Raw genomic sequence first — 17,374 nt, forward strand, 5'->3', positions numbered from 1 at the left:
TTCAATTGGTGAGAGTTCTGGAAAATGTGCTGGCCAGGGCAGCAGTCGAACATTCTGTATCCAGATAGGCCCTGCTGAAATGTAGGGTTTCGCAGGGATCGAATGAAGGGTAGAGCCACGGGTCGTAACACATCTGAAATGTAATGTCCACTGTTCAAAGTGCCGTAAATGCGAACAAGAGGTGACTGAGACGTGTAACCAATGGCACCCCATACCATCACGCCGAGTGATACGCCAGTATGGCGATGACGAATACACGCTTCCAATGTGCGTTCGCCGCGATGTCGCCAAACACAGATGCGACCATCATGATGCTGTAAAAAGAACCAGTATTCATCCGAAAAAATGACGTTTTGCCATTCGTGCACCCAGGTTCGTCGTTGAGTACACCATCGCATGCGCTCCTGTCTGTGATGCAGCGTCAAGGGTAACCGCAGCCATGGTGTCCGAGCTGATAGTCCATGCTGCTGCAAACGTTGTCGAACTGTTCGTGCAGATGGTTGTTGTCTTGCAAACGTCCTCATCTGTTGACTCAGGGATCGAGACGTGGCTGCTCGATCCGTGGCTGCTCGATAAGATGCCTGTCATCTCGACTGCTAGTGATACGAGGCCGTTGGAATCCAGCACGGCGTTCCGTATTACCCTCTTGAACCCACCGATTCCATATTCTGCTAACAGTCATTGGATCTCGACCAATGCGAGCAGCAATGTCGCGATACGATAAACCGTAATCGCGATCGGCTACAATCCGACCTTTATCAAAGTCGGAAACGTGACGGTACGCATTTCTCCTCCTTACACGAGACATCACAACAACGTTTCACCAGACAACGCCGGTCAACTGCTGTTTGTGTACGAGAAATTGGTTGGAAACTTTCCTCGTGTGAGGACGTTGTAGGTGTCGCCACCGGCGCCAACCTTGTGTGAATGCTCTGAAAAGCTAATAATTTGCATATCACAGCATCTTCTTCCTGTCGGTTAAATTTCGCGTCTGTAGCTCGTCATCTTCGTGGTGTAGCATTTTTAATGGCCAGTAGTGTACTACTTGAGATATACGCTATATGTTCCAAAGTATCCAGACACTTGTTAGTGGCCATTAACGTGAGGTGTGTCCATCCTTCGCCTTTGTTACGGCTTGACCTCTGCTGCAGACGCTTTCAGTGAGGTGTCTGAATGTCTATGAAGCAATTGCAGTCCATTATTCTACAGGAGCGGAAACCCGAGTGATGTTGGACGCTGCGGTCTGGAGTGAAGTCAACGTTGTCATTCCAGAGCAGTTCCATCGGATTCAGGTCGGGATTTCAGTAATGTTGCTGTCACAAACCGCTGCCCCTCAGATGCTGTCGTTATGACAGTATGCTCAGACAAAAAAACCATCGTCTCCGAACTGTTTCTTTGCTGTTCGTTTTACACAATTCTGTAAAATTTGTTCATTTTCTTCCACTTTTAGAGTTTCCTTAACCCCGGAAAAACCCCCATACGTAGCATCACCTCCTCTGTACTTCTCTCTTGGTACCACACATAATGACTGGTAACGCCCTCCAGGTATTCACCAAACCCAAACCCATCCCCCGGTTCGCCACAGCCTATAGCGTAATTCATTAGTCAAAATCACTCGTTTCCGGTTATTCAATGTCCATTGGCGTCCCCGTTTACACAAAATCAAGCGTCGCTTAGCACTGACTTCAGAAAAAGAAGGAAGAAAGATTGGATTTAACTTCCCGTCGACATCGAGATCATTAGAGACGCACTACAGATAAGTAGGAGCTGCTTCGACAATTTGCCCCATTATTTTTAACTACCTAGCTGGAGTGCTTGTAGCATTTTGTAACTCACGGCTGATTCCTTCTGCTGATTTCATGCTATCCTTTAGAACAACCTCCTGCAATGCACGACAGTCGCTGACCGTTAGTCATGAGGTCTGCTCTATCTTCGCCTTTGCCCTTCACAATCACATCACCAAAAGTCGTAGTCAAAGAGGGGTAGAAACGGGCCAGGTGTATTTGTTACTCAAGTGACATCCAATGAGTGAATCGCTGAGTAGGCAGTACAGTTGAAGAGGAATGTACATGCCTAAAACTGGCGATAACAGTTGGGAAGGAAACCATAGGTACAAAGAAGGTAACTACCAAGAAACCATGGCTAACAGAAGAAATATTTCAATTGATCGATGAAAGGAGGAAATACAAAAATATCCTGGGAGACTCAGGAATACGGAAATACAAGTCACTGAGGACTGAAATAAATAGGAAGTGCAGGGAAGCTAAGACGAAATGGCTGCATGAAAAATATGAAGAAATCGAGAAATAAATCATTGTCGGTAGGACTGACTCAGCATACAGGAAAGTCAAAACAACCTTTGGTGACATTAAAAGCAAGAGGAGTTCCAATGTTAAATGCAGAGGAGAGAGCGGACAGGTGGAAAGAATATCTTGAAATTTTCTATGAGGGGGAAGATTTGTCTGATGTTATAGAAGAAGAAAAAGGAGACGTCGTAGAAGAGATAGGGGACCCAATATCACAATCAGAATTTAAAAGAGCTTTGGAGGAATTGAGATCGAATAACGCAGAAGGGATAGATAAAATTCCATCAGAATTTCTAAAATTATTTGGGGAAGTGGTAACAAAACGACTATTCATGTTGGTGTGTAGAATGTATGAGTCTGGTACATACCATCTGACTTTCGGAAAAACATCATCCACGCAATTCCGAACTCTGCAAGAGCTGACAAGTACGAGAATTATCACACAATCAGCTCAAGAGCTCATGCATCCAAGTTTCTGACAAGGATAATATACAGAAGAATGGAAAATAAAATGGAGAATGCGCTAGATGACGATCAGTTTGGGTTTAGGAAAGCTAAAGGCACGATAGAGGCAATTCTGATGTTGCGGTTAATAATGGAAGGAAGACTAAAGAAAAATCAAGACACATTCTTAGGATTTGTTGACCTGGAAAAAGCGTTTGACAGTGTAAAGTGGTGTAAGATGTTCGAAATTCTGAGAAAAATAGGGGTAAGCTATAGGGAGAGGCGGGTGGTATACAATATATATAACAGCCAAGAGGGAATAATAAGAGTAGACGACCAAGAACGATGTGCTCGTATTAAAAAGAGTGTAAGACAATGATGTAATCTTTCACCCCTACTGTTCAATCTGTGCATCGAGGAAGCAATGATGGAAATAAAAGAAAGGCTCAGGAATGGAATTAAAAGTCAAGGTGAAAGGATATCAACGATATGATTCACTGATGACATTGCTATCCTGAGTGAAAGGGAAGAAGAATCACATGATCTGCTGAATGGAATGAACAGTCTAATGAGTACAGGTATGGATTAATAGAAAATCGAAGAAAGACGAAGTTAAGGAATTCTGCTACTTAGGCAGTAACATAACCAGTGACGGACGGAGCAAGGACGACATTAAAAGCAGACTAGCAGTGGCAGAAAGGACATTCCTGGCCAAAAGAAGTCTACTAATATCAAATATCGGCCTTAATTTGAGGAAGAAATTTGTGAGAATGTACGTCTGGAGTACAGCATTGTACGGTAGTGAAACATGGGCTGTGGGAAAACCGAAACAGAAGAGAATCGAAGTACTTGAGATGTGGTGCTACAGAAAAATGTTGAAAATTAGGTGGACTGATAAGGTAAGGAATGAGGAGGTTCTGCGCAGAACCGGAGAGGAAAGGAATATGTGGAAATCACTGATAAGGAGAAGGGACATGATGATAGGACATCTGTTAAGACATGAAGGAATGACTTCCGTGGTACTAGAGGGAGCTGTAGAAGGCAGTAACTGCAGAGGAAGTCAGAGATTGGAATATATCCAGTAAATAATAAAGGACGTGGGTTGCAAGTGCTACTCTGAGATTGAGAGGTTAGCACAGGAATTCGTAGTGGGCCGCATCAAAAAAGACAGAACACTGATGACGAAAAAAGTAAAAGATCGCCAATCGAGGAGATTTTGCATGCTTTTTTAGTTGATTCTGCAACAGTTTTCTGACCCAGTTTGTGTTATTTTATTTGGTATAAATCACTCAATTGGTGTCAACACTATTAAATTTAAGCCACTTCTGGTTCGGCTTATTGATCACCATGGACGCTGTAACTCCATCAGCAGTTCAAACATTGTATCTGTACAGCTGCCAGTATCCAGAATATGAAGGACTACTTAAAACTGTAGTAGGCCAACTTGCCTCAGGACAGAATATATCGGCTTCATGGCACCCTCCCATAGCGATCAGTGTATTCATCCAGGCCATTGTAACACCATACTGGTTAGTGGGGTCATTCTGCAAAGTTCTTCGTAATCACTGAAATAACGTCTCAAACAATCTCACTGGAAGTTCGTTTCCTTCCACCATTCCGGCTAGTTCACTTTTTTTCTTTTGGCAGGCAGTGAATTTTGCAACTTTTATATTTAGAATAATCTTCTTGTTTAGTAGTATTGGTTTCGAGGAACAGTGGTGGCGGAATGTGCGTGTGTGTGTGTGTGTGTGTGTGTGTGACATGTGGTGTATGCAGGTATGTTCCTTATTTATATAAATGACTTTGGAGACAATCTGAGAAGCCTTATTATGTTGTTTGCAGATGATGCTGTCGGTTATTGTGCTGGCGTAAGCTGGCGCCAGCACTCCAGGCGGCGAAGATGTTGCGAGAAGATCGATAGAGGCCAAAGACAGACTCGCAAGAAACGCGCCGACAACGCCCTCTCGGCCGCCAGTACTTACACCGCCGCCGCGGAATGGAGGACGCAGTCAGTCATCCAGTGAGTTCCAGTCTGTCATCCAGTGAGTCAACGAGTCAAGTTATCAGTTGCAGCGCAGTCACTTGCAGTCTTAGACAGTCGCAGGCAGCGCATAGAAACCAGAATAGTGCATATAGTGGGACTTCGTACTTCATCAGCAGTGAGGCTAACGTGGACTATTACAGAGAACTTGTACCACAATACCTAGACTATCTTAAGTAGCATCCAGTTTACGTTAATAAGGAACCCTGTTAATAAATACGTGCAATTGTGTTATAGGAAGACGCTACCAGCCACCAAACAACATCCAATCCATGCTTCCCATGGTACAAGCCTATAGTGACAAAGAGAGGACACAAAAATTGTCGTCTAATAAAGTCATCAGAAGATCACATCAAGTTGACAAACGAATTAGGAAAGATAGCTGTATGGTACGAAAGTTGGCAGTTCACCCAGAATAATGAAAAATGTAAGATCATCCACATGAGTGCTAAAAGGAATCCATTAAACTTCGGTTACATGATAAATCAGTCAAATCTAAAGGCTGTAAATTCAACTAGGTACCTAGGAATTACCGTAATGAACAATTTAAATTGGAAAGAAGACACAGCAAATGCTGTGGCGAAGGCGAACCATAGCATGCTTTTTACTGACAGAACACTTGACGATGCAAGAGGTCTACTAAAGAGACCGCCTACATAAAGCTTGTCTGTCCCCTTTTGGAGTACTGCTACGCGGTGTGGATTGCTCACTGGATAGGAGTAACGGAGTACGTCGAGAAAGTTCAAAGATAAGGAGCACGTTTTGTATTATCGCGAAATAGGGGAGAGAGTGTCACTGACAACATACATGATTTGGGGTGGACATCTTTAAAACAAGAGCGTTTTCCGTTGCGGCGGAATCTTCTCACGAAATTCCCATCGCCAACTTTCTCCTCCGAATGCGAAAGTATTTTGTTGACGCCGACCTACATATGCAGAAACTATCATCATAATAAAATAAGTGAAATCAGAACTCGCACCGAAAGACATAGTTTTTCCTTTCTTCCGCGCGCTGTTCGAGATTGGAATAATAGAGAATTATTGCGAAGGTGGTTTGATGAACTCTTTGCCAGGCACTTAAATGCGATTTACGTAGTATCAATATAGGTAGATGTAGACGAGGTGCTGGCAGGACAAACGCCGTGAGTCGGCGATTGTGGCTGTGCGGAAACGGGGCCGCAGTGTAACTCTCGGTTCTCTGATAACCGCTTATCACCTGGTCCCATCCGTCCGTTCAGATGCACAGTACATACGCCGAGCGCCAGATACGTATACCCCTTGTTGAGAGCGGCGTAGGGGGCCGTGACAGATACAGGGGGATGTGGCCATACGGGCTAGAACTGTGCTTTCCACAACGCGCAACGCATGCTGATTTCAGGGCGTTCCTACTTCTCTCTAGCGCACCATCCAGAAAACCCAGAGCTCGCTAATTAATACTTATATTTTCCTTCTACATCATACTTATTTAGATTATGTTTAATGCAACATATTAAAATGAGTTTCAAGCATAAATCGGACAGAGCACTTGACGCTGTGGTATTTGCAAAATTACCTGTAGCCAACGCAACAAATATCAGAAGTGCCACACGGACACAGATTTTCTGAATTCTATTTAAAGAATGTTTAGAGAACATTTAAAGAACATTACACCGGGGAAACGTAACAAATCAGTGGTAGCAAAACACATTAATGAAAATCAAAGATAATATTGAAATTTTGCACAATACAACAAAATGGACATAATATTCTTATAGGTATAACTGAATTATAAACCTCAAAACTCTTCAATAGCCTCTAGCGGATTTAAGAAGTACCAGTGCGAAACAAATGAGTACCTAACACTTAGTTACAGGAATATCGCTGTAAAGAAGCGACTGTCGATACTCATCCACAGACTGCAAGACCGCCATATTGTATCAACTGTATTCTGTTTACATCTATATACAAACGCACTGTGCAGTGAAACATGTCCAAGTCAGTGTCAGACTAAGCAATGCAAATGTCTAATGTTACATAACAGTTCCGCCAGTGAACCAACAACGCCAAAATCTTAAGTGAACAACGGGAAATATTGGAAATGTCTCGCAAGATTATCGCAACGTAACAACTGATGAAAAACTATCCGCATCCCACACTGGCCTTCGTTTCAACCACAATAAACGAGTCACAGATCCACGCCAGTAGGAAATCGACTTCTGGCCCTCCTCTCTCCCGAAATACCCCAATAGCTACTCCAGCAGCGGAACAGTGAACAATACGGTGTTCTGTGTTAATCTGGATTAAGACATTTTATTTATAAGTAACATACGTATGTATGCATAAACGCCTGATAACGAGCAAACACAAAATGAATAAATGTGACTAGGAGCAGAAATATACAAATAATTTTTCCACATAGTCGCGGTTCCTAAACTTAACCAACATGGCTCCAATTGACTCAGATAGTGAGCTTCAACGTTTTGTTGTAGTCTTCAGTCTGAACTTCCAGAGTCCAATAATGTCGCGGCCGCAGTCAGCATGTGAATGGAATGGGTAAAAGCCCTAATACATGGACCGTTGGAAGTACGCTTTGCGATTCGCCTCATGGTTGTCCGCAGGGTTTGGATTTACTTGTAAATGTTTTATTTTGAGGGGTGGGTATTATTAGAAACTGAGAAGAGTTGCACTGCGTCATGTGACTATTTACAAGGCGCTCAAACTGTTGCAGTTCACCTGCAGTGCGTAATGTCCTAACGTAAAACAAATACACTGAAGAGCCACTGGTACAGCTGCCTAATATCGTGTAGGGCCCCCCGCGAGCACGCGTAGGTGCCCCAACACAATGTGGCATGGACACAACTAATGTCTGAAGTAGTGCTGAAGAGATAGCTTAATAATTACTGTGTTCACATTATTGGTGTCGGGAATCTCGACGTGATAAATTACTATACAGTCCTTCAGAAATCGCTGCATGTAATTTTCTATCCGGTTGTTTAAAGTTCCTAAAATAAATTCTTACTCAGTAATATTTACTAATTACGGATTCCTTTGCAGTCTTCACGTTAAGGTATTATTTAATTATAAGTCTTTTTTAGTATCCCCATATCCACTCATTTTTCTGCAGAATGATTCTTAACAAAATGTGGTTTTGTACAAAACTGTGCATGGTATAGTTTCTATTCTTTTCTTCCTGATTGAGATATGTGGTTTTGTACAAAATTGTGCATATTACTGTTGCTATTCTTTTCTTCCTGATAGATGTACGCTCTAAGGGAGTTGAATTGCTGTTACTTGTATCAAAAACTGTTTTTCGTTTCTTTGAGGCACACCACTTCAGTTGGAAATGCCATTGCAGACCCGACTACATTGATGCGAATTCTTGCTTTACGACGCCGATCTAAAAAATAACAATTCCTAAAACGTTCAAATGTGTGTAAATTCCTAAGGGACCAAACTGCGTAGGTCGTCGGTCCTTAGACTTACACGCTACTTAAACTAACTTATGCTAAGAACAACACACACATCCATGCCCGATGGAGGACTCGAAGCTCCGGCGGGAGGGGCCGCGCGAACACTTCCTAAATCGTGCCAATTGTCTTACGTGTTCCGCCATTTCGTTCGGTTTTATTCACATTGATTACAATTCCAGAGGTTTATAGGAAGCAGGCTTTAGGCAGTAAAAACAAAGAGAGAAGTAGAAACAAAAGATTAAACCGCGGACACGCCTGATTGTTTATCGGACGTGGTTGTAGATGAGTACTGAGGATCATGGCCGCCGGCACGTGCACTGAATATTGCTTCGGCTGCACCAGGATTAGAGCTATTCATAGTGTTTGCTGCTTTAGTTAAAAACTATTACTGTTACATTTAGACTGTGAAACTTGTCAACAGAATATTTTCGAAAACTACATGTATCACTCATTGGAAAAATTAATACGTCTAGCGTGTACAGCCAAAACATAAATGGCTACCACCAAACGCGACGTTGGTTGCCGCCTGTTGGTGTTGTGGACACGTGACGCAATAACAAAACAATGTAAGCGTAGCAGACTCGGAAAGGGTCACTCAAGCAATGATACGGACTGCAAATGAGGAAATTCATAGAGATGAGAGACTTTGACAAAAGGCAGATTATTATTATCCGGAGCCTGAGAACAACTATCTCGAAAACGACGAAACTGGTCGAATGTTCACGTGCTATTGTCGTGAGCATCTATGGAAAAGGGTTGAAGAAAATGGTTGGACGTCCACGACTCTTCAAAGAACGTGGAGTTCGGAGGCTTGCCTGCTCTGTAAAGTAGCATAGATGGTGACCTGTAGCATCTCTACCGAAAGAGTACAACGCTGGCTCACGCACAAGTGTTTGGGAGCAAACAGTTCATCGTACATTGTTGAACATGGAGCTCCAGGGCAGACTACCCCTAGTTCCTCATATGTTGACCTAACGACACCGTCAGTTACGATTGCAGTGGTCAACGGGGACATCGGGATTCGACCATCGATCAATGTAAATGCATGAGGCTGGTCCCGGCGGAGGTTCGAGTCCTCCCTCGGGCATGGGTGTGTGTGTTTGTCCTTAGGATAATTTAGGTTAAGTAGTGTGTAACCCTAGGGACTGATAACCTTAGCAGTTAAGTCCAATAAGATAAAAAAAAATGTAAATGTGTCGGCTTTTTGGGTGAATCAAAGTTTTGCTACACAACGTTGCTGGTCGTCTCCACAAATGTCTTGATCGAAGTGAACAGCGGCTCTACACGCGCAGCGCACTAAGCACGCAGTACTTGTATTAGGTTACGGGAGACATTCTCCTGTGCTTGCATGGGACCTGTGAGAGTAATCGAAGACACGCTGATAGATGCGAACAACTTCCATCCCTTGATGCTTGATGTCTTCCCTGACATCGATGTCATTTTTCAGCAGTGTAACTGTCCGTGTCTCGGAGCTAGAGCCGTGCTACAGTGGTTTGAGGAGCATTATAGTGAACTCAGTTGATGTCTCGGCTACCAGGTTCGCCTGATATAAATCCTATAGGGCGCTATCGGGCGCCATCACTGCGTAACCATATCAGCGGCCCGTTACCTATGCGATTTATATGACCTGTGCGTATCCATCTAATGCCACATACCTCCCCAAAGCTACCAACAAACTGCAGGAACCCTGAACGCAGAATCTGTGAAGTATTTCGTCCCAAAGATGGACAAATAGACTATTAAACAGGTGGTCATAATGTTTTGTCTCATGATAAAGTTGAAAGAAATTTACGATAGGAGCTCTGCCACTAAAAACCAATAACTAAAAGGTTTAAATAGTGCGCTAGAGTACCATAAGATTCGTAAAGCTTTTTGAAACCAGAAAACAAACGACTGTTAAAGAGACGTGAGGCATCTTACTTAGATTTCTTTCATTCCCAATCACTCGTTCACGACAAGTCCCAAGCTATTGGAAAAAAGCGCAGATGACACCTATGTATAAGAAGGCCTAAAGAATGGATCCGCAGTTTCATAGATCACCATCCTTAACATCAGTTTGGTGCTGAATCCTGGAGCCAATTTTAAGTTCGAGTACAATAAATTTCCTTGAGAGAGAAACGCGTCTCTCCGGAAATCAGCATGGATTTAGAAAGCATCACTCGTGCGAAACCCAGTTTCCCCTTTGCTCGCATTATGTCCTGTGAATCATGGATGAAGGACAACTGGCAGGTGCTACACTGATAGATTTGCGGAGAGCATTCAACACAGTGCCACACTGTAACTGTTGAATGTCCGACCGAACGAAACTCAAGTATGTGAGTGGCTCGAAAACTTTTTAGTAGTAGAAGTGAGTACATATCATGGACGGAAAATGTTCATCAGAGATAAGGTTATTGCAGGAGTTCCTCAGGGAAGTGTGATAGTGTTGTGTACATGGTTCCGCGTAGTCAGGGCGTACACAACTTTCCCACTAGAGCGCGCCCCACTAAGCACAACAGCGCAAGCGCAGCGCTCAACCGTCTCCGCACTACGAGATGGCGCTGCCATAGAGATGGACCAAATTCTGCTTCCGCCGATCCGCGTATTAATATGTCACTCAGCCAATGAGATTGCTGCTAACTTAGAACCTTTTCTACTCGCGGATCACACTCGCGCAGTGATACCTGAACGTGCGAGGTATTATAACGAGTGTACAGACCTCTGATTAGTCACACTGCACTGTCCGTACCAGTCTATAGTCAAGTTTCAGTCTGCGCCTAGTAAGATTACCATATTCCTGTACATAACTATGAAGATAAATGTATAGACACTTTTGTCAAGTATCAGAGATATACGAGGCCTGTTCAGAAAGTAAGCTCCGATTGATTGCCAAATTGAAACCACAGTGAACATCAGAAATGTTTTACTTGTAACAATTAGCGACACCTTTCAGCTACTTCTCTACGTAGTCGCCGTTCTGACTTAGACTTTTGTCATAGCGTTGTACCAACTTTTCAATAGCCTCATCATAGAAGGCAGCCGCCAGTGCTTTCCGCCAATTCTCCACGCTGGCCTACACCTCGTTGTCTGTGTCAAAATGTTGTCTTCAAAGACAGCGGTTCATGTGACCAGAGATGAAACTCAGGGGGAGACAATTGCGGACTGTGTTGTGGGTTATCTCACATTTCCATTTGAAAACGATGCAGGAGAATCTTCATTGCCCCTGCAGAATGCGGCTGAGAATTGTCTTGAAGAAGAAACAGCACGACAGTTATGTAATGTTAGCTGCATAGCTTCAGGCGAAATTTCTCACCAGGCCCTCGTACTTGGCGGCAGACACTATTTTCTAGACATCTTTACGCACTCACTGCGAGCTCAGAAATGAGAAGAGCGACGTGATGCTAACTGGGGTTATACTAGAGACACTACCCAACACATCTGTGCAAAGCTTTATCGGATTTTCATAGTCGTTTCCATTTCGCGACCGATCGGAGCTTACTTTCTGAACGCCCCTCGTATTTGAGAATAAGATTAACGTACCAATACCAAAGGAACTTCAGATTGTCAACTGTAAATAGCATCCTGAAGCAAGTTAAGTAATTTTTAAGCTTGTTATTATTTTAATAAATGTGTGTGAAAATTAATCAAGTTCTGTTTAAAGTTGGTCACCGTCAATCTGCTACTCTAAGCGTGCAAGTGGCATTTCTATCGTCTGACCTAACGGCAGAAGATAAACACGCCACGATAAGACCACGAGACATATTTCTGACACTCGCCTACTTTGTTAGAGCGACAAGTCACAAATCTGATGGTGTGTGTACTGAAGGTCTTACAGTTTGCGTACCACAGATAGGAAGCTGTTGTTTCCTATATGCATGAACAATCCAGCTGCTACTAACGATGTAGCGTAGGGGAAAATGTTGTCTTTAAGTTGATGTAGGAGTATATAAGGTGACTTAGGCAGAAATTGGATTTTATGTGATGAATGGCAGCTTGTTCTAAATGTGAAAAAATTTTAATTAATGCAGAAGAATACGAAAAACAGTTCCTTAACGTTCGAATAAAGTTTAAGCGGTTTACTGCTTGACAAAGGTTCAGTCAATTTTGGTGTAATATTGCAAAGCGACGTGAAACGGAACAAACACAAAATGACGGTAGTAGGAAGGGCGAATAGACGACTACGGTTTATTGAGAGAATTCAAGTGTAGTTCTCTATAAACGAGACAACTTGTAGAACACTGGGCGACCCATTCTTGAGTACTGTCAGAGTGATTGTGACCGTCAGCAGTTTGGATAACAGGAAAACATCGAAACAATGTTGCTAGATTTGTTACCGATAGGCCTGATCAGCTCGAAAGTATTTCGGAAATGCTACGTGACCTCAAATGAGAATCCTTTCTTTTCGTGAAACACTATTGAGAAAGTTCGGCGAACCATCATTTGCGACAGAATGCAGATTGAACTGACTATCACAACATACATTTTACGTAAGGACCGTGAAGACAAGGGGGAAAAAACGACTGTCTATGTGCTGCCGTACAAGATCAGACTTCTTTTATCTTGCTGTATATGCGACTGGAAGAGGAAAGGGAACGACTAGCAGTGTTGAAAGGTATCCTCCGCCATACTCCGTATGGTGGGCTGCGGAATATATATGCCGATGTAGGTGTAGATATAGAATGTGGTAGGACGTCTGTCAAGGGATCTGGAAACAACTGCAGCACACCACACACCTAAGAATTATTCACACTCTGAGTCAGTTACCCAAGGGCATGACAAACTAAAGAAGAATAACTTAAAGAGTGGTTGCGGAAGTAGGAATTTACTGATGGTAGGAAATGCCAAAGGCCTTGCCGCAGTGGTAACACCGGTTCCCGTCAGATCAACGAAGTCAAGCACTGTCGGGCTGGGCTAGCACTTGGATGGGTGACCATCCGGTCTGCCGAGCGCTGTTGGCACATGCCCCTCCATATACGCATCCTGTAACGCCTGTGGGCTGAGGATGACGCGGAGGCCAGTCGGTACCTTTTAAGACGTATGCGTTGCCGGCGATGGGCGAGGCATGGGAGAGTCTCTGACCAGAGAGCAGTATGTAGTTAGTTGTTGCTTGACGCTAGTAGGCAGTAGTCTTGTGTAGTCTGCGTGAGTCGGCTGTAGTCGGCAGTTGTCGGCGCGTGTCGGGAGTCTGCTCTGGTCGAGACTCTGGAGGATGGGTATTATTGTAGAAGGTAAAGAAGCAGCCTTGCGCATATCTAGTAATGTATATTAACTGTCATCAATTTCTTTTAAAAATGCCCCAATAATAATTTTTATAATATAAAGTAATTATTTTTTTAAAAAAAGCATTCATTTCAATTTAAAGATTTTATCCAATGAATAATTATTCCTTTCACGAATCACAAAGCATAGGCCAGCATTGCACGGAGCAGTGCCAAAACTTTTTTATGTAAGAGCAGATATATTCGCAGTTTTTATTGAGGTAAGAATTTTTGCTTTTTTATTCAGAATACAGGGCCGAGACGCAGCGCTGCTGTCGTCATAAAATTTACCAGTTTACTGAATTTTTTTATTATTTTGGTGTTTAGGAATTTTTCTGTTTCGAACTTAACATTAAATGAGAAAAGAATTTTGTGGGTACATTAAATGTGAATGCATTTCTGCACAGAGATTATAAATGGGAGCCAATTTTGTTCAGAGGTTACGATATTCAAAAATTCATTTAATTATTATTATTGTGCGGAGGTTACACTTGGTTCTTGGTTCATCTTTTAATTAAATAATTTTTGTGGGGAGGTTACACTTGGCGACATACGGCCAGGATCGTATTTCTTTGTGAATCTTCTGAGAAGTAGTCATATATCTGCTCTTATTTATTTAAATGTAGTTTGCATCTGGCGCAACGCATTTACTAATTTGTCACTCTTTCTTTCACAGATCATCGGCAATTTGTTGCTCTTTGTTGTAATTGTGTTGGTTGCATTTTGCATTGTCCTTGTTTCATTTGTGCTTAATTTTGATTAGTGAAAATGCCGCGAAAAACTTTTAACAGTACATCGCGATGTACAATGAGTGAAATAGCCGACTCTAATAATTTGACCGATAATACTTGCGACACTCAGTGTAATGATGACAATCCTCCATTTACAGACAATCAGTGCCTACCGACCACTAGTAATGATTTTAATGCTAATGCTGAGCAAACAAATTCAGTTGTGTCCACTGTTAATTTAACGACAATTGATGACGCGGGAAGTTCTGTTACAATGAACGCTGCCCAGTTTAACACACCCGATTTGCAAAATTTGAATTGTGAACAGATAAATTTATCTAACGAAAATGAACAGTGTACTCAAAGTACGACAGATTTATTTGATTCCGAGATAGTGACTAACAGTGCACATCCGATTGGGAAACATTTTCACGAATTACAGAATGACCAAATGGTTACAGAAAACGTGACAAATGCAGATACACCAACACACAGCATAGAAAATAGAGTCGCTAATTTTGGCTTGGATCAAATTATGGCAGTATTGCTACAGTTTAAGAAAGAATACGACAAGAATCACAAACAAATTAATGAAAATAATGAAAATCTCAAACAACAACTTAGTGAAAGTTTCGACAACCATTTCAAACGACTTAATGAATCGTACAAACAACTTAATGAAAGTTTCGACAACCATTTCAAACAACCTAATGAATCGTGCAAACACGACAACCTTAATGAACACAACAAACAACTTAGTGAACAGATTACAGCCGTTACCGTGCAACGTTATGATACTAAGGAACAATTACGTGAGGATACTAAGACTTATGCTACGAACAGTAGTGAAGAAACTAGATCTGTTGCACAAGAATTAAATAATACACATGCAGCCACAACAGAATCACTTAGAGATGAAATTAATGCAGTCACTGAACAATGTTCAGGAAACGCAACACAGATACGCGACGAGTTTAATTTAATGTCAGCAGAAGTTTCACGCACTCTGGATACGGAAGTCAATAAGAAATTTGAACAACAGATCAGCCAAATTGACGAACGTATTAAAGTAACAGAAATGAAAAATGTTTTAGCCTCTAACACGGCACAGCATACGCCACATTCCGAACATTTGACACACTCACACAGCCAGTGTAACTTAGGTAATTTACAGAAACCACGCGACTTAGAATCCGAAGTGACACAGACAAACAGATTCTTATGCAATCGTGAACCTGTTCAACAATTCAGAGACGGTAATGTTGATTACGAGCAATTTTTATCCGTAAGAAAATCTAAGGTATTTAAAAACGACAGAGCACAGGTACACGCTTTGAACTGTATACAACAATTTATTTTTGTACTTTCACCGCCTTTACCTGTAATGCAGAAACTAGAATTAGCATGGATACAACAATTTGCTTCTGAATTTTCACCGGCATTGCCTGTAACGCAGAAATTGAAATTTATTTGCAGCGCGTAATGACCTCAGGGGATTCATTACACTTCGATGAATATGTGCCGTAGCGTGCACAGGGCCCCGAGCCGTAGTAGTGCTGTTTCCTCTTTAGTTTTGTGTACTGCTGCCTTCTCTTCTACTATCCTTATTTCTGTCAAAATAGCTCTTTAACTATCGATCTATCTAGGATTAAGAATGAGTACAGAAAAACTGATATGACAAATTTTACCGAAAATGACAATTTTCATTAGACACTCCCAGAATGAGAAGAAATAACAGCGTAATTTTAATAACAGATAAAAATTTAATCATCAATATGTGTAAAATTATCAGCAACAGCGAACACATTTTGGTAACAATAGAGGTTTTTCTCCGCAACAGCAACAAAACCAGTCGGTTAGCATACCTAACCAACAATGTAATGTACAAGGTCAACCAGGCTTTAATGTTTCGCCACATACACGTGTAGCGTCGGCCCCAACAAATAGTAATGCACAGCAACAAGGGAATCAGTACGTACAGAAAACACGCCATTTCAATTCCTATCGCCATGCACCGTATAGGAATGAGTATCATGATAGACGTAAAAGTAATGAGCACAATTTTCAGCGTACGTTTAATAACAGTCAGTCTTATCAGCAGCAGAATCATCCACAACAACAGATTATCATGAATGAACCAGACAGTAGATATCATCCCGAACGTAATACATCAGGAAGAAATAACAGAACAGTACAAATAGTTGAAATGCCACAGCATCCTCCCCCAAATAATGGCACGTCAGAAAGAATTTGACCAGATACAGTACAGGTTGCATCTTCCAGCAACGTAAGCAATACTTTTGACACAGAGAATCTTGTTCACGAAAATGTTATTATTTTTGACGACATCTGAGACACACTTTTACATGAAAAACCAATTGTCTGAATTAGTCAATCTAACACAAGCTTTGTTGAATGCACTACTTTTATCATATCCAGATCTTATTAGAAATTTTTTCATTGCTACCGACAGTTCTAACACCGCTTTAGGCGTACACATTTTTCAGGAAATTGAAGAAGATGGCACTACAGTAATTAAAAACATAGCCTTTGCGAGTCGCATTCTGTCACCTGCTGAACGCAATTATTCTGTTACAGAACTTGAAACACTATGTGTTGTATGGGCATTTACGAGATTTCGGCATTTTCTTTATGGAAGACACACTACCGTTTACAAAGATCATAGAGCGATACAGTTTTTACTTTCCACTAAATTTACACACGACAGATTAAGTAGATGGAAACTTTATTTGCAGGAATTTAATTTTACAATTATTCACATTCCCGGTACACAAAATATTGTAGCAGACGCACTATCCCGTTCTCTCAGCAACAATCAGCAAGACATTGCAACCAACTTCTGCAAAGCAAATTTCAGCGTCATGTACATTCAACAAGTTGCATTTGAAAGTTTCATTTCGTCGTCATTACAAGACATAGCACAAGAGCAGAGTAAAGACAACGTGTGGAAAGAAATTTAACACCTTTGGCAAGATAGGAATAATGTTACCATTAGAAACCATTCACTGTACGCAATAACATTCTGTTTCGCCGCTCTCACCCTGACAGCAACAATTGGTTATTATGCATTCCTGACGAGCGTGTTAACAAATTAATCTGGTGTACTCATTTAAGTTACGCACATTACGGAGCCAGAAAATGTTTTC

At 41.8% G+C, this 17,374-nt stretch overlaps 1 protein-coding gene and 1 pseudogene across 1 annotated transcript in view; one reads left to right on the forward strand and one right to left on the reverse strand.

Annotated features, from left to right (window-relative positions):
- Nucleotides 1–17,374, reverse strand: part of LOC124805180 (soluble guanylate cyclase 88E) — a 352,299-nt gene that overhangs the window by 205,696 nt on the left and 129,229 nt on the right. The gene's annotated exons all lie outside the window — the stretch shown is intronic.
- LOC124709491 lies at nt 13,059–13,176 on the forward strand (annotated as a pseudogene).

The sequence above is a fragment of the Schistocerca piceifrons genome, chromosome 7 (assembly GCF_021461385.2).
Source record: "Schistocerca piceifrons isolate TAMUIC-IGC-003096 chromosome 7, iqSchPice1.1, whole genome shotgun sequence".
NCBI classification, from domain to species: Eukaryota; Metazoa; Arthropoda; class Insecta; order Orthoptera; family Acrididae; genus Schistocerca; species Schistocerca piceifrons.